General features: G+C 40.3%; 2 pseudogenes; one reads left to right on the top strand and one right to left on the bottom strand.

Annotated features, from left to right (window-relative positions):
- Positions 1 to 578: 578 nt before the first annotated feature.
- LOC112819419 (L-lactate dehydrogenase A chain pseudogene) lies at positions 579 to 1288 on the bottom strand (annotated as a pseudogene).
- Positions 1289 to 2762: 1474 nt separating this feature from the next.
- Positions 2763 to 3539, top strand: LOC112819418 (L-lactate dehydrogenase A chain pseudogene; annotated as a pseudogene).
- Positions 3540 to 19366: the final 15827 nt, after the last annotated feature.

Genomic DNA, 19366 nt, shown 5'->3' with positions numbered 1-19366 from the left:
AGGGAAGGCAAAGAATGACTGAAAGAAACCATGCCCAGGATCAGCTCAAAGCCAAATTCATAAGGAATCTTATCACTGAATGACAATATGGCGTTCATAGTAACAGTTAAAGATTGCTTACCTGGCATCAACCAAGAGCTCTTGCTATCCACTCACTTCACATCCCATGTTGTGGGGGGAGTTTATTTAAAATGGGAAGATATGTTTATAAACAAGGGTTTTCCAGCAGGATTTAAAGAAAGATAACTAAAGATTAGTAGTCATCATTGTTTTACAATATGTGTTTGTTTATTTTTTCACTGTTCAAAGTTTATTTAGAATTTTAGTTGGTGTGACACATGGCTAGTTGCATTGATCCATCTAGGACCGCACCAGGTAGGGATCATCCAGCATCAGGATAGAGCTGCCCCTGCAGCTCTGTGTGTGAACCAGGCCTGTCTGTAACTCTAGGAAATGGAGGGTTTCCCCAGGCCATTTCAGTATTACCACTTGAGCAATAACAGATCGGATAACAAGGACAATATACACAACCTCCAACTAGAATCCTGCTGTGGTCTAGACAGTGAAGTGGGATGCCACTAGGAAATGTTAGAATTGCAGCTCTTTGGGATCCCCCGGAGTGTACATGTGCTCTCCTTCAAACGGCCCTCTTCCTCGGCAGTCAGAGTCACCTTCTGAGATTCTACTATTCCATCCCAAGGTGCAGGGAACACTAAGAAGGACATCATCTTTTATTCCACAGAGACCCTTAATCATGGTGGAAATTGGATGCACCCGCCTAAGAGTCTTCATTATACTTTCTGCAAAATCAGCCACAGTCCAATGGCCAGGACGTGCAGCCTTTCAGGTGGCTCACCTTGTAGGCATTGCCAACCACCTGTTTGTGAACCTCTGTCTGCTGTTCCCTATCTGCATCAGCGCCTAAGTCAGGGTGCAGATTCTTTAAGGGGACACCAGCAACATTGACTCCACTCCACACGGGCATGCTAGAGTCTCCACGCTCCCTGAGGACCTGCCCACGACAGCTCAGTGGGCAAACTCCCAGCCTTTCTCCTATTAGGTAATGGAACCGGGCTGGATCCTGATTGCAACCACTTCCAATTACAGAGTTTTGGGGAAAGACACCTATCTTCCAAGCCACATAGTTCAAGATATCCACTGGATTGGAAACAACAAGCAACTTGCAGTTTGGGCTCTATTTCACAATATTACAACATAGCCTTTTGCTACTGGCATAGTTTTTTATTTTACTTCTACCACACTTTTGAGAGCCACATAAAAAATTCATATATATTTATGTAAAATTAAAGATGAATACAAATACATTTTAAAATATATATAAATATAAAAATATATTTTTATATGTGTACATACATGTCAAGTCATATTAATTGAAAGGCTAGCTTATATGTCCATCTCCATGTAAAGGTCAGCGCATGATACTACAAGTTCCATTTAAGGCTATGACTAAGCTCCACTTTCTCCAGAGCACTACAGCCCAAAGAGAGCTTTTCCTGACCTTCTACTGACCTTCTTATCTAAACTACTCACCTGAGATTCATATGTTGGTAGGTATATTGCCTTATATTGCTCTCTTATATCATTTTTAAACTCTTAAACATTTGGGTAGTCACACATTTTTTTTCTCTAAGAAGGTTTTATGCTCACTAAACTGTTTCCTTTATACTTTTCCTCAGCCCCATGTATGGTTTTGCCACAGAGTTGGCCCTCATTAATCGAGGAGAATGCCTGGCCCTGCTAATTCACTGAATTTCTAGCTGGAACCCTCCTCAGAATATCTGGGTTTCCAGAATTGCTAGGCTCCCAAATCTGGAAGAGTGTTATTCTCTCTCTAATAAAATATATAATGATCTTTTTTAAAAAGCATAAGACAATCCATGGGAGATAGACTCCTTGTTTTCAAGGTTATATGATAGAGTTGGAGGGATAGTTCCCCTAGGAAATGCCCTTTCCTCCTGAAATAACTCATCAGTACCTTGGCAGGTGGATCACCTGCTGTTACTGTTTCAGCACCTTTAGCAGAAAGTTGCTTTTTGGCAGTCCCCCTGTTGGACCCTAACAACTGGCTCCCACTAGAAGATTTAATTGAAAATCTGTAAAGTCTTCATAAAATCAGAAGTGCAACCTAAAGTGCAACTTTATTTTAGCTTACTTTATTGTACTAGTTAGGGTTTTCCAGAGAAACAGAACCAATAGGATGTGTGTGTAAGTACATGTGTATATACATCTATGTGTGCATATATTTATATATGAGATTCTAAGGAATTGGCTCATGTAATTTTGGAGCCTGGCAGGTCCAAAATCTGCAGGGTGGGCTGGCAGCTGGGGACACAGAGAAGAGCCTATGCTGCAGTTCAAATCTGCCATCTGCTAGAGTTCTTCTCTTGCTCAGAGGAGGTTAAGTCTTTTGTTCTGAAGGTCAGGCCTTGAAATGAGTGCATGAGGCCCACCCATTATGGAGGACAATCTGTTTTATTCAAAGTCCACCAATTTGAATGTAAATCTTATCCAAATCACTCCCTCAGAAGCATCTAGAATAATGTTTAACCAAGTATCTGCGCACCATGGCCCAGCTACATTGACACATAAAATTTGCCATTACATCTGGTTTATTACTTTATTTTAACCACAGATACCTCAACACTCCCTCGGCTTAATGTGACTTTTATGTGCCCGAGAGCAGGGACCTCCTGCAGCTTATTCATCACTGTATCCACAATAATAGTTCCATAGATGGATGAACACCAAAAATTGTCTCTGTCAAAGACTATAATGTGACTGCAAACTCCAAGCTGCTTATTATCACAGCTGGGGCATCAGCAAGAGGGGCAAAGCCATCTTAATTTGGTCCAGCCTAATATGAACATCTTTAAATTCATCATTCCTAATATTGTGAAATAGAGCCCAAACTGCAAGTTGCTTGTTGTTTCCAATCCAGTGGATATCTTGAACTATGTGGCTTGGAAGATAGGTGTCTTTCCCCAAAACTCTGTAATTGGAAGTGGTTGCAATCAGGATCCAGCCCGGTTCCATTACCTAATAGGAGAAAGGCTGGGAGTTTGCCCACTGAGCAGTCGTGGGCAGGTCCTCGGGGAGCATGGAGACTCTAGCATGCCCGTGTGGAGTGGAGTCAATGTTGCTGGTGTCCCCTTAAAGAATCTGCACCCTGACTTAGGCGCTGATGCAGATAGGGAACAGCAGACAGAGGTTCACAAACAGGTGGTTGGCAATGCCTACAAGGTGAGCCACCTGAAAGGCTGCACGTCCTGGCCATTGGACTGTGGCTGATTTTGCAGAAAGTATAATGAAGACTCTTAGGCGGGTGCATCCAATTTCCACCATGATTAAGGGTCTCTGTGGAATAAAAGATGATGTCCTCCTTAGTGTTCCTTGCACCTTGGGATGGAATAGTAGAATCTCAGAAGATGACTCTGACTGCCGAGGAAGAGGGCCGTTTGAAGGAGAGCACATGTACACTCCGGGGGATCCCAAAGAGCTGCAATTCTAACATTTCCTAGTGGCATCCCACTTCACTGTCTAGACCACAGCAGGATTCTAGTTGGAGGTTGTGTATATTGTCCTTGTTATCCGATCTGTTATTGCTCAAGTGGTAATACTGAAATGGCCTGGGGAAAACCTCCATTTCCTAGAGTTACAGACAGGCCTGGTTCACACATAGAGCTGCACGGGCAGCTCTATCCTGATGCTGGATGATCCCTACCTGGTGCAGTCCTAGATGGGTCAATGTGAAGTGGCTCCACCACTTCAGGGGCACCGCTGCCAACATGGCATCTGCTGCAGCAGCTCTTCGAAGCACATGTGTGTTCACTGTGTGTTACAGAACTCCTGGTTCCCTCACCCACCATGCCCAGTCCAACTTTTTTCTCCAATCACATGCTGGGATCCGATGCCTAAATCCAGTATTGCATGTATTGTGCACAACTGTTCTAAAGGATCTGATTTTGTGCACTGTAGATATCAGGTGACTCACTTGGAGGCCATAGGGGCACATACTTAAATGGATCATCCTAAATATGCAATCCATAATAAACAGATTTCTACTCATGACACAAGCCAAATCATATTACCCTACATTGTCACAGGGACAGGAAGTGTGCTTGTTACTTGATAAAGGAGACTCTATTTCTCTTGACATACTGTAGCTTTTTGATACCTGTCTTCCTGCTCCTCTCCCTTGTCATTTGTCCTTTACACACACGCATGCACCTCCTCCTTCCTTTTTTGCCAAATATTTCTCTACCTTAGTATTTTCCCCAAGTGTGGAATGGGAATAATGTTCATTCTAGAATTTGAGCAGCTTTTTTTGTGAAATTCTCTTGTTCTCAGTAAGGACTGTCAGTTGATCTTCTGCCTCTTGCCCTGTTCGTACTTACAAGCTAGAGCATCACAGCCAGGCAGGTGGTAGTCATGATGCTTGTGTCACTAACCTAAATGAAACAAGGCAGTAGACCTACAAGTCACTTACTGTGCCTTGTCTCTCCTGCTTCCTTCCCTCCTGCTAGTTTTTTCAGATCTATATTTACAGATGGAGTCAATGTGCAGACCAGGTGATTTTGCTCTTGAACAGGAAATAGATGGAAATATTTGCAAAGAAAAGATTCATAATTGTTGGACACAATTTGAGTCTAATAACTTTGGAAAAAAATGTTTATGCTGGGGGTGGAGCAAGATGGCGGAAGGGTAGGAGACCTGGATTTCGTCTGGTCTCAGGAATTCAGCTGAATAGGGATCAAACCATTCTGAACACCTACAAACTCAACAGGAGATCGAAGAAAAGAATAGCAACAACCCTCTAAACAGAAAAGCGACCACTTACTGGAAGGTAGGACGTGTGGAGAAGTGAATCCGAGGCGATATTCGGGAGGATAGACGGCGGGGGAGGGGCCTCCGTCGGCCACTTCTGGCAAGTGCTAGAGCCGCGGAGCACAAAATCGGAACTTTTAGAAGTCGGCTCCGCTGAGGGACGTTGCTCCAGTGGCTACGCTGGGGGTGGAACACTCGCAGGACAGTGTGGTCTCAGAACCCTCGGGGTCACAGAAATACCGGGGGTACCTGAGTGCGGCAGAACTCCCAGGTATCGGAGCGGGGAAGCCGGCTGCAGAGACGGAGCCGAGGCGCGGGCTCTCAGCTCGGGGTGGCCATAAACTGTGATCCACGGCCCAGTCGGGCCACTGCTCCTCCAGCAGGGACCCAACAAGCGGCAGAGCTGGGGAGACTCCCCTTCCTCCCCCGGGAGGTGTGGCTCGGGAGCGCACCGCAGGGATCTGCTGGGTTTGGAGACTCCACACGAGGTCGGGTGCCAGAGATAGAAACGCTCGGTCACAGGCCGGGTGAGCACGGAGTGCGGCCGGAGACCGGGGAGACGGGAGTGACTGCTTTTCTCTGGGGGCGCACAGAGGAGCGGGGCCCCGAGTTCTCGGCTCCTCCGGGCAGAGATTGGGAGGCCGCCATTTTCACTCACGCCCTCCAAAGCTGTACTGAGAGCTTTCAGGGAACAAAAGCTCCCGAGAGCAAACCCCAGCAGATTGCTTAGCCTGAACCGACAAGGGCGGGGCAATTCCGCCTCCGGCAAAGACATTTGGAAACCACGGCAACAGGCCCCTCCCCCAGAAGATCAGCACGAACAGCCAGCCAAGACCAAGTTTACTGATTAATGAGAAAAGGAGAACTCCAGCGCTAGGGGAATACTGCACATAGAATTCATGGCTTTTTTACCATGATTCATTATTCTTTCAAAGTTAATTTTTTTAACTGTTTTTTTTTTAATTTTTCTTTTTCCCTTTTTCAACCAACATCAGTCCCTTTTTAAAAAAAATTTTTTTATTTTTCATTTTTAGAGTCATATTCTATCCCTTCGTAGTAGTTACCCTTATTTTTGGCATATATATATAAGTTGTTCTATCTTTAAAATTTTTAGATATAGTTTCTTCTAACAGATCAAAATATACCCTAAATCACTAGTGTATGGCTTTGTTCTAGTCTCCTGCCTGATCACATTCCCTCCTTTTTTCTTCCTTTTTTTTTATCTTCTTCTTTCTTTTTTCAAACAACTTCTTATCTTATCAATTCCTTTTATAAAATCTTTTATAATTTTCATCTTCACAATCATCTTCCATCCCTTCATTGTATCAACCCTTATTTTGTACATATAAGTCTTTCTTCCTTTAAAATTTTAGGAGGCACTTTCTTCTAACAGATCAAAATACACCCAAAATCTAGTGTGTGGCACTGATATATGCACTAGCCTGATCATATTTGATCATATTCTGTTCTTTTTGTTTTGTTCTGTTTTTGTTTGTTTTTATCTTTATCTTTTTCTTTTTTTTTTCTCTTTGTTTTTTCTTTCTTTCCCTTTCTTTTCCCCTGGTTTCAGGTCTTTTCTGATGTGTTTAGAGTATATTTGCTGGGGACATTGTTAACCTGTTAACATTTTGTTCTCTCATTCATCTATTCTCCTCTGGACAAAATGAAAGATGAAAAAAAATCACCTCAGCAAAAAGAACAAGAGGTAGTACCATTTGCCAGGGACCTACTCAATATGGACATTAATTCGATGTTAGACCTAGAGTTCACAATCATGATTTTAAAGATACTAGCTGAGCTTGAAAAAAGCATGGAAGTTATTAGAGACACCCTTCCTGGAGAAATAAAAGAACTAAAATCTAAACAAATCAAAATCAAAAAGGCTATTAATGAGGTGCAATCAAAAATGGGGGCACTAACTGCTAGGATAAATGAGGCAGAAGAGAGAATCAGCAATATAGAAGACCAAATGATGGAAAATAAAGAGGCTGAGAAAAAGAGATAAACAACTACAGGATCACGAGGGCAGAATTCGAGAGAGAAGCGATACGATAAGACAAAACAACATTAGAATAATTGGGATCCCAGAAGAAGAAGAAAGAGAGAGGGGGCAGAAGATATATTGGAGCAAATTATAGCAGAGAACTTCCCTAATGTGGGGAAGGAAGCAGGCATCAAAATCCAGGAGGCACAGAGAACCCCTCTCAAAATCAATAAAAATAGGTCAACACCCTGACATCTAATAGTAAAACTTATGAGTCTCAGAGACAAAGAGAAAATCTTGAAAGCAGCTCGGGAGAAGGGATATGTAACCTATAATGGTAGAAACATTAGATTGGCAACAGACCTATCCACAGAGACCTGGCAGGCCAGAAAGGACTGGCATGATATTTTCAGAGCACTAAACGAGAAAAATATGCAGCCAAGAATACTATATCCAGCTAGGCTGTCATTGAAAATAGAAGGAGAGGTAAAAAGCTTCCAGGACAAACAAAAACTAAAGGAATTTGCAAACATGAAACCAGCCCTCCAAGAAATATTGAAAGGGGTCCTCTAAGCAAAGAGAGAGCCTAAAAGCAGCATAGACCAGAAAGGAACACAGACAATATATAGTAACAGTCACCTTACAGGCAATACAATGGCACTAAATCCATATCTTTCAATAGTTACCCTGAATGTAAATGGGCTAAATGCCCCAATCAAAAGACACAGGCTATCAGATTGGATTAAAAAACAAGACCCATCAATATGCTGTCTGCAAGAGACTCATTTTAGACCCAAAGACACCCCCAGATTGAAAGTGAGGGGGTGGAAAACCATTTACCATGCTAATGGACACCAAAAGAAAGCTGGGGTGGCAATCCTTATATCAGACAAACTAGATTTTAAACCAAAGACTGTAATAAGAGATGAGGAAGGACACTACATCCTACTTAAAGGGTCTATGCAACAAGAAGATCTAACAATTGTAAATATCTATGCCACTAACATGGGAGCAGCCAATTATATAAGGCAATTAATAACAAAAGCAAAGAAACACATTGACAACAATACAATAATAGTGGGGGACTTTTAACACCCCCCTGACTGAAATGGACAGATCATCTAAGCAAAAGATCAACAAGGAAATAAAGACTTTAAATGACACACGGGACCAAATGGACTTCACAGACATATTCAGATCATTCCATCCCAAAGCAATGGAATATACATTCTTCTCTCCATGGAACATTCTCCAGAATAGATCACATCCTAGGTCACAAATCAGGTCTCAACCGGTACCAAAAGATTGAGATTATTCCCTGCATATTTTCAGACCACAATGCTTTGAAACTAGAACTCAATCACAAGAGGAAAGTTGGAAAGAACTCAAGTACACGGAGGCTAATGAGCATCCTACTAAAGAATGAATGGGTCAACCAGGAAATTAAAGAAGAATTAAAAAAAATTCATGGAAACCAATGAAAATGACAACACAACTGTTCAAAATCTTTGGGATACAGCAAAGGCAGTCCTAAGAGGAAAGTATATAGCAATACAAGCCTTTCTCAAGAAACAAGAAAGGTCTCAAATACACAACCTAACTCTACACCTAAAGGAGCTAGAGAAAAAACAGCAAATAAAACCTAAACCCAGGAGGAGAAGAGAAATAATAAAGATCAGAGCAGAAATGAATGAAATAGAAACCAAAAGAACGGTAGAACAGATCAATGAAACTAGGAGCTGGTTCTTTGAAAGAATTAACGAGATTGATAAATCCCTGGGCAGACTTATCCAAAAGAAAAGAGAAATGACCCAAATCAACAAAATCATGAATGAAAGAGGAGAGATCACAACCAACACCAAAGAAATACAAACAATTATAAGAATATATTATGAGCAACTCTATGCCAGCAACTTAGATAACCTGGAAGAAATGGATGCATTCCTAGAGAGGTATCAACTACCAAAATTGAGCCAGGAAGAAATAGAAAACCTGAACAGACCTATAACCACTAAGGAAATTGAAGCAGTCATCAAAAATCTCCCAACAAACAAAAGCCCAGGGCCAGATGGCTTCCCAGGGGAATTCTACCAAACATTTAAAGAAGAATTAATACCTATTCTCCTGAAACTGTTCCAAAAAACAAAAATGGAAGGAAAACTTCCAAATTCATTTTACGAGGCCACCATTACCTTGATCTCAAAACCAAAGACCCCATCAAAAAGGAAAATTACAGACCAATATCCTTGATGAACATGGGTGCAAAAATTCTCACCAAAATACTAGCCAATAGGATCCAACAGCACATTAAAAGGATTGTTCACCATGACCAAATGGGATTTATCCCTGGGCTTCAAGGTTGGTTCACCATCCACAAATCAATCAACGTGATACAATACATTAACAAAAGAACAAGAATCATATGATTCTCTCAATAGATGCAGCAAAAGCATTTGACAAAGTACAGCATCCTTTCTTGATCAAAACTCTTCAGAGTATAGGGATAGAGGGTACATACCTCAATATCATAAAAGCCATCTATGAAAAACCTACAGCAAATATCATTCTCAATGGGGAAAAGCTGAGAGCTTTCCCCCTAAGGTCAGGAACATGGCAGGGATGTCCACTATCTCCACTGCTATTCAACATAGTATTAGAAGTCCTAGCCACAGCAATCAGACAACAAAAAGAAATCAAAGGCATCCAAATCGGCAAAGAGGAAGTCTAACTCTCACTCTTTGCAGATGATATGATACTTTATGTGGAAAACCCAAAAGAGTCCACCCCAAAACTGCTAGAACTCATACAGGAATTCAGTAAAGTGGCAGGATATAAAATCAATGCACAGAAATCAGTGGCATTTCTATACACCAACAACAAGACAGAAGAGAGACAAATTAAGGAGTCGATCCCATTTACAATTGCACCCAAAACCATAAGATACCTAAGAATAAATTTAACCAAAGAGGCAAAGAATCTGTACTCAGAAAACTATAAAATACTCATGAAAGAAATTGAGGAAGACACAAAGAAATGGAAAAACGTTCCATGCTCATGGATTGGAAGAACAAACATTGTGAAGATGTCAATGCTACCTAGAGCAATCTACACATTCAATGCAATCCCCATCAAAATACCATCCACTTTTTTCAAAGAAATGGAACAAATAATCCTAAAATTTGTATGGAACCAGAAGAGACCCCGAATAGCCAGAGGAATGTTGAAAAAGAAAAGCAAAGCCAGCAGCATCACAATTCCGGACTTCCAGCTCTATTACAAAGCTGTCATCATCAAGACAGTATGGTACTGGCACAAAAACAGACACATCAATCAATGGAACAGAATCGAGAGCCCAGAAATGGACCCTCAACTCTATGGTCAACTAATCTTCGACAGAGCAGAAAAGAATGTCCAATGGAAAAAAGACAGTCTCTTCCACAAATGGTGTTGGGAAAATTGGACAGCCACATGCAGAAGAATGAAACTGGACCATTTCCTTACACCACACACAAAAATAGACTCCCAATAGTTGAAAGACCTAAACGTGAGACAGGAGTCCATCAAAATCCTAGAGGAGAACACAGGTAGCAACCTCTTCGACCTCAGCCGCAGCAACTTCTTCCTGGAAACATTGCCAAAGGCAAGGGAAGCAAGGGCAAAAATGAACTATTGGGATTTCATCAAGATAAAAAGCTTTTGCACAGCAAAAGAAACAGTCAGCAAAACCAAAAGAGAACCGACAGAATGGGAGAAAATATTTGCAAATGACATATCAGATAAAGGGCTAGTATCCAAAATCTATAAAGAACTTATCAAATTCAACACCCAAAGACCAAATAATCCAATCAAGAAATGGGCAGAAGACATGAACAGACATTTTTCCAAAGAAGACATCCAAATGGCCAACAGACACATGAAAAAGTGCTCAGCATTGCTCGGCATCAGGGAAATCCAAATCAAACCTCAATGAGATACCACCTCACACCAGTCAGAATGGCTAAAATTAACAAGTCAGGAAATGACAGATGTTGGTGGGGATGCGGAGAAAGGGGAACCCTCCTACACTGTTGGTGGGAATGCAAGCTGGTGCAACCCCTCTGGAAAACAGTATGGAGGTTCCTCAAACAGGTTGAAATAGAGCTACCATCCGATCCAGCATTTGCACTACTGGGTATTTACCCCAAAGATACAAATGTAGGGATCCGAAGGGGTACATGCACCCCAATGTTTATAGCAGTAAGGTCCACAATAGCCAAACTGTGGAAAGAGCCAAGATGTCCATCACCAGATGAATGGATAAAGAAGAGGTGGTATATATACACAATGGAATATTATGCAGCCATCAAAAGGAATGAGATCTTGCCATTTGCAACGACATGGATGGAACTGGAGGGTGTTATGCTGAGTGAAATAAGTCAATCAGAGAAAGACATGTATCATATGACCTCACTGATATGAGGAATTCTTAATCTCAGGAAACAAACTGAGGGTTGCTGGAGTGGTGGGGGGGTGGGAGGGATGGGGTGGCTGGGTGATAGACATTGGGGAGGGTATGTGCTATGGTGAGCACTGTGACTTGTGCAAGACTGTTGAATCACAGATCTGTACCTCTGAAACAAATAATGTGATATATGTTAAGAAAAAAAAAAAAGAAGATAGCAGGAGGGGAAGAATGAAGGGGAGTAAATCGGAGGGGGAGATGAACCATGAGAGACTATGGACTCAGAGAAATAAACTGAGGGTTCTAGAGGGGAGGGGGGTGGGAGGATGGGTTAGCCTGGTGATGGGTATTAAAGAAGGCACGTTCTGCATGGAGTACTGAGTGTTATGCACAAACAATGAATCATGGAACACTACGTCAAAAAAAAATGTTTATGCTGCACTCTGTTTTACGTTTTCTTCTCTATGAAAATAGTGTAACATGTAGGAAACGAGTTTGTTAGTGAATATTTTTAACTATGGAGTGTTTACTTAGTTTTCTTGCTCTGAACACCAGAATCTTGACTAGACAAATGAGTTACGACCTGCCCAGTTCTGATTTTTTCCAGAATACTGATTCTTGACCTTGTAGGGTCACAGTTCTCTTTGAGGGTCTAAAGAAAATCATGGACGCATTACCTAGGAAAATTGACATATTGACATGAAATTTTGTGTAAATCTTTAGTCTTGATCTAAATATCCCTGCAAGTCTACCCATGTGATTTCATTTAAGACTCTTGATCTATGACAAGGGATTTTGCTTACTCCAGATTTTGTAAAGGATTAATTGAGAATAGTGGATCCTACTCATATTCTGAAAAGAAGCTGTATTATTTCACTAAATTATTAACCTAACAGTGAATCTCAAATGAATGGCAGTGGTTTTGTCACAGACTTCCCATTTCCTTCTCTAGGAGCTAGTCTCTGTCCTGGGGTAGCTCAGATTTCATGGTCCCTCGAGCTATAATAGGACCTGCTACTCTTCTTCTGGAGCCTTACTGGGGCATACATGTTTATAGTCAAGACCTAACTCACTCTTCACTTATGCACTGTGTAAATTTCTTTTTAAGTACAAACTCTCTCAACTGTATAGCTAAGGAGTTCTTTTTCTCTCTTAAAAAAATTCCTGCTACCAGTAAGTTCCCAAAGGACTTTTCTCTCTGTTTGCAGGAAGCTGCAGTTTACGACCTATCTTTGTATTATGTTCCATCACTCTTTGTTCTGTGCTCTTTGCTATCCTTAGGGGCTGGAAGAAGTTTTGAAACACCTTTGGTTGAAAAAAATGTCTTTGTAATTGAGGTTTGAGCTACAAGCAGATCCCTTGCCCCAAATAAGGTAGAAACATGTAAGCCATTGTACCTCCTGTCCCTCTCCCCCAACCACTGGCTGAAGCATCTAGGCTGCCCCCCATTACCTTGTTATGCTCAGTAGGCAATGGCAGATTGAGTAGAGAATGTAAGCAGAAAGTAAACTCACTTTATTTCATAATTATCCAGTCTTATCTCACAACTTTAATCCAGATACTTTTAGAAATTTGCTTCAGGCTGAGGTTTTAAAGCAAAATTTTATGTTGTGAAACATTTTGAATCCCATATCCAAGCAAATAAAATCCAAGAAGGCAAAAATTATTTCTAAGGCCTGTAAGTTTAAAGGCAGTTAATATATTCATTCATTCTTTAACCCATTAATTATATAACATAGAGAGTAAATATGAAATAAGCCTTCTGCCTTCTCAAAAATTACTGAATGATAAAAATAAAGATTTCAGATAAGAGATCAACTATTAGCCTTGGATTCAACCTACATAATAGACCTTGTGGAACCAAACATCATTTTCAAGTTTCTAGTGATTTAACAATCTGCTCTTAAGAGCTGGTAGAAGCTGGGTCCAGTACATCCTATATCAAGTATCCATCTTATTGGGTTCTCTATTCTGTTTCATTGGTCTATTTATCTGTTTCTATCTTAATTGATACAGATTTATAATAAATATTGGTAGGCTAAATCTTTCCATTTTATTCTTTTTGGGGTAGGGATGTTGGGTGTTTGTGGGGGGTTTTGTTTTCTTATAAAGAAGAGCCATATTTAGTTTCTGTTGTTCAATTTAGATTCTGCTGAATCAGTATTAACTCTTTTAGGAAATTGAAATGCAACCTCCTGCATGCAACTGGTGTTCTGGAAGGTAAAAGAGCTGAAAGGAAAGAAGTAATCACTTTGCCCGAGAATATCTTAAATCTCTGCATTGCTCTTTTGATGACTTCTCTGGCCTCCACTGTTGGCAGGAGTTTGGTCTATAATGGCATGATGTTTCTTGACACTTTCAAAGAGAAGAGGAAAGGAGAAGTGCCGTTGAGGTTTATTACATTTTAAAGGTTAAATTTCCACAGTAATTTCTAAACTTGTGCCTAGGAGGTAGGAAAGAAGAATTAAGTTGGTATGAATTTTTGACTCATCTTTATAGTGTGTGAATGACAGTGGAAGATAGTTTCAGGTTGAAGTAATGGATCCATGACTATCACAAAGGTCATTTCTCAGGTTACCTACATTTATATTTTCTTTAAATACCTATAGCCATCATACTACTCACAGTTAAAAACATCTTTACCTAACAAAATTATAATTTTCTTTAGATTTTCTATATATAATATAAACAAGAATAGAGATTTTCCTCACAAAATATATGGAAATAAATGTAAACTTTTTCAGTGCACTTTGTTAACATAAAGGTTTTGGTCATTTGGGGGGGGGGTTGGACAAAACCCAAAATACCCAGTGCAATCCTTAATTTTATGTGTCAATTTGGGTAGGCCATGGTAACCAGATATGTGGTCAAACACTAGTCAAAATGTTGCTGTTGAAGATATTTTGTAGATGATATTGACATTTAAATAAGTAGTCTCTGAGTAAAGCAGATTACCTTCCATATTGTGGGTGGGCCTCACCCAAACAACTGAAGGTCTTAAGAAAAAAAAGACTGGCGATGTTTCCTAAGGGGAGCGCCAGCAGACTGCCTTTGGACTCAAGCTGCCCCATCAAATTCTTCCCTGAGTCTCTAGCCTGCAGCCCTCACCTACAGATTCCAGACTTGCCAACATCTACAATTACATAAACCAATTCCTTAAAATCAATCAATCAATCAATCATTCAGTCTCTCTCTCCGTGTGTGTGTGTGTGTGTGTGTGTGTGTGTGTGTGTGTGTATGTATGTATATGAATATCTTCTTGTTTCTGTTTCTCTGGAAAACCCTGACAGTCCTACCAGAAACCACCAAAGTTATCTAATGCTTTATAAGGATGTATATGTATAGCTATGACAGCACACTTTCATTTTGCTACTGTTACCTACTGTTAGCTACTGTTACCTACTATTATCTACTGTTACCTACTGTTACCTACTGTTATCTACTGTTACCTACTGTTACTACTGTTACCTACCGTTACCTACTGTTAGCTACTGTTAGTTACTGTTACTACTGTTACCTACTGTTACCTACTGTTAGCTACTGTTACCTACTGTTACCTACTGTTAGCTACTGTTACCTACTGTTACCTACTGTTAGCTACTGTTATCTACTGTTACCTACTGTTAGCTACTGTTATCTGTTACCTACTGTTAGCTACTGTTACCTACTGTTACCTACTGTTATGCTATTGGCCTCTAAAGTATAGTCTTGACATGGTACTTGCTGATAGGGATCAGAGGTTACTCCTGCAGAGACTTACGACAACTAAGAAAAAGTGTTAATTTTAAACTTGTTGTAAGAGGAAAAGTTAATTTAAATTCTGTCCCCAGTGCTTGTGATACTTGGTAAAACTGGAACATACCTAAAGAGATTGGCAGTATACCTGGGTACAATATATTTGGAAAGCAATAAATATAAAAGGTGTATAAAACTGTTTATATCTTTTGACTTAATATTCCAAGTTCTAGGTTTTTGTTTTCAAAACTTATCTAGAAAATTAGAAAAACACTATGCACATATATATGTATATATAATACATACATAGCAGTATATATATATATATACTGATCTATAATTAGTTATCAGATACAGTTATATAGTTGTATATATTATATATACTTAGTTTTTTAGTTGTGGGCTGAATCATGCTTCCCCCAAATTCACATGTTGAAGTCCTAACCCCCTGTAGCTCAGAATGTAACCATATTTGTAGATAAGGTCTTTAAAGAAGAAATTCAGTTAAAATGAGGTCTTTAGGGTGGGCCCTAATCCAATATGACTGTTGTCCTTATAAGAAATGGAAATTCGGACACAGACATGCACACACACGCAGAAGAAAGACCACGGGTAGCTAGAGGGAGAAGATGTCCATCTACAAGTCTAGGAGAGAGGAATAAGAAGAAATCAACTCTGCCAACACCTTGATCTTTTTTTTTTTTTAAAGATTTTATTTATTTATTTGAGAGAGAGAGAGAGAGAGAGAAACAGCATGAGAGGGGAGAAGGTCAGAGGGAGAAGCAGGCTCCCCGCTGAGCCGGGAGCCCGATGCGGGACTCGATCCCAGGACTCCAGGATCATGACCTGGGCCGAAGGCAGTCGCTTAACCAACTGAGCCACCCAGGCGCCCCTGCCAACACCTTGATCTTAAGACTTCTAGCATCCAGAACTGTGGGAAGATCAATTTCTATTGCTTATACTATCCAGTCTGACACTTTGTTATGGCAGTGCTAGCAAACTAATACTTGTTTAAATACGTATGTCTATACAGATTAGTTCTAAGACTAAATAAAATCTAAATAAGCAATAGCAGGAAGATATTTAGATTTAAATTGATGTATCACTAGGTTGGACTATTATATAGTCCTTAAAATGAAAATTAAGAGACTTTATTGAAAAGAAATTACAATAGGATATAAACAAACAATAGAATATTATCCAGCAGTCAAAAACAAAACAAAACTGCATACATTCACATGCATAATGCTCCAAAACATAACACTTGAATGATTTAAAAAAAAACAACAATGTGATTTACCATTTGATACCGTTAATATAAATGGGAAAGCACTTTCACAATGAATAGTTTATATAGCTCATGGATAGATATGCACTTAGATAAAGGTAGATAATATGTATTGGAAGAAAACACCTTAAGTGTATAAGCATGGGTCCCTGTGGGTGGAGTCTGGGACTGGGATATACAAGGAGGGGAACTAGCCAGGAAACTAAATATCCTGAGGAGCATGGATGAACTGATGCAGATAATGTGCCTGGAGGCAGAGACAGCCAAAGAGGCTTGATTATATCCAACTCTGCCTCTGAAGTGCAACTGGAAACAAAGAGATGGTAGTGAAAGACGAGAATGCAAAAAAGTCTATCCTATAGTGAAACCTCTATAACAGAATTTATAGGGCTGAACAAGAAATTAAAGAACAGGGGTGCCTGGGTGGCTCAGCCATTAAGCATCTGCCTCCAGCTCAGATCATGATCCCAGGGTCTTGGGATGGAGCCCCGTGTTGGGCTCCCAGCTCAGTGGGAAATCTGCTTCTCTCTCTCTCTCTCTCTCCCTCTGCCCCTCCCTACCACTCGTTCTCTCTCTCTCTCTCAAATAAACAAATAAAATCTTTATAAAAAAGAAACAATAACAGAAAAATAGATAAATAATGGTGGTAACATTGAGGGTAAATTTAGTTCTTTATTTTTGTGTTGAGAGATATTTTTACTTTGGTTATTATTTTTGTCCTATAAATCAAATTCCTGAGGCAAAATAAAAGAATGAAAAGTTGCCTTTAGTCCAAGATCCTCATTGTGGTATTCTGTTCTTTCCAGAGAAAAAAAATAACCTGGCTGTTGTCATCAACAAAACAAAATAGATGTAATTATCCAAAAATTCAAGCAAAATTCTACGGTGACCTAAATTATGTATTCAGTCAAAGCCCAAAGTGAATTTGCCACTAGAGATATGGCTTGAGCTGAGTTTTGTCTTTTTCATTCTGTTCTCCTTATGGTTTCTTGTTCGCAGTTCCGTCTCCCTCTCTCCCGCTCTCCCTCCAACAAACACCTAAAATAAGTTTTTGACCTCCTAGCTTCTCCTTGTACCCTGCTGTCAAATGTAGTAAAGAGAACAAAGAAAAGCCAGTTTGATTCTGACTGCTCTGAGACCTTCAGTAGTCATCTCAGTCACTGGGGGAGAAAAGAAATCCTGCCCACAGACGCCAAGTCGCTCCTCGCCCACGGGCACTGACCGGTGCACGGAGCTGCTGCTGCACAGGCAGAATTCTGTGAGTGGGCTCTCGGTGGCTGAGAGAATCCAGGGGAGGAGAGTCCGTCACGTGGAGGTGGCTTTTGAAATTAGATCAAACTTCAAACCTTTTCATTATAGTCAGCTATGATTTTTTTCCACCTTGAGGTGAAAAGCTTTAAACGCTTGGCAGTGATTCTCAACTCCCAGTGCATGTTACAATCACCTGGGATGTTTTCAGACATATCCGGGTGTGCGCACCAAACTCGGACCCAATGAATCAGCATCGCAGGGGGTGGATCACGGGTATTGGGAAATCAGATGTGCAGCCCGCGCCATGAACTACTGGGCTAGAATCCTCATTTATTCAGTGTAACTCTTCTGTAGTAAATAGAGTCACCGTGTTTAGCATTAGTGTCAGCCGTCTCCTGTAACAGATGTCGGGAGACTCTTACCTGTTTCTAATGAGACTGGCTTCTCTGTCAGCTTGGATATTGAAAAAGAGGAGCATAGTGATGGGATTATTTCTTTTTAGAATGAGACCTTATTATTCTGTTGTTAATGTGACTTACTGTTGAAATGAATGAATTTACAGGCAGGAGGCACTCTTTTATTTTATATTGCTAATCAGAAATATGTGAAAATATCTCCCTGCCCATATTTCTTATTAAAAAACAAAGCAGATCAGGATAATTTTTAAAACTGATTCTCTAGAAGCCTTTCAGAAATGTGGGAGTCAGTAGTAAAAGTGTAAATAAATATTCTTTTCAGAGTTTAACTTAGACAAGATGTCAGATTTTGATCTCAATTGCATGCTTCTCCCCCAGTTGTATTAAGTAATTAATTTAGAGAGATAAGAGAAGGGACTCAGAGGGAGGTTGAATACCTTTCTTTCATGGGTACAAACCTGCTATGTCTCCCACCTTTAAAAAAAAAATAAAACTTCTCATCGATCCTATATCCTTTCCAAGTGACATCCCATATCTGTATCCCTTTAGAAAGAGTAGTTTATAATTGTTTTTTCATTCTCATTTTTCCTGCTCCTGTTCTCACTTTAACTCTTTCGAGCCAAGTTTTGTCCTTGCATTCCACTTAATTATCTTTTATAAAGGTCACTAATAACCTCCTTGCATTCAAAAACAATGGTTACATCTCAGCCCCATGTCTTACTCATCTCATCAGTAGAATGTAACAAGGTCATTACTCTCTTGATCCTCTACTCCACCACTTTCTCGTGATCCCCATGCCATCTCCCAGAGTGCTCTTCTCTTTGCTGTGCTGGTTCCTCCTCATCTCCCTGATCATTCCTATCAGGTTGTCGCAGGGCTCCTTCCCCTGCCCGCTCTCTACCCTTCCTCTAGAGCCAAGGAGATTTCATATATCCTAAAATTCCACATATATTTTAATGTCTACCCATTTGTATTTCCATCTTCTACCTTTATCCTGAAGTATAAACTCATTTGTCAACGTCTCCTGTTGGATATTAATATCTTTAGTTTAATACACAAAATGAACTCTTGTTTTTTTCCTCCTCCAAACTATTCCTCCCACAGTCCTCCCTATCTTAGTAAATGGCGACGTTGTTCTACCAGTTGCTTGGCCAAAAATCTTGCCTTCATCCCTGATTTCTTTCTTCAGTACTCCATAGCCAATTAATTAGCTAATCCTGACAACTCCACCTTTGAAATTATCCAGAATACTACCACCTCCACTGCTACCAGCCCCTTCCTGATTACCATCACCTGTCATGTGGATTATTCTAGTAGCCCACTTACTGTCCTTTGTGTTCCCATCCTTGCCAGCTCTTCTCCTCCAGTCCTCTCACCCCACTGCACAAAGCAGCACACAGCTCCAC

Source organism: Callorhinus ursinus, unplaced genomic scaffold (assembly GCF_003265705.2).
Source record: "Callorhinus ursinus isolate GAN/ISIS: 27379988/994484 unplaced genomic scaffold, GSC_fseal_2.0 scaffold6, whole genome shotgun sequence".
NCBI lineage: Eukaryota > Metazoa > Chordata > Mammalia > Carnivora > Otariidae > Callorhinus > Callorhinus ursinus.
The sequence above is the reverse complement of the archived record's forward strand: the minus strand, read 5'-3'. Positions and strand labels throughout refer to the sequence as shown.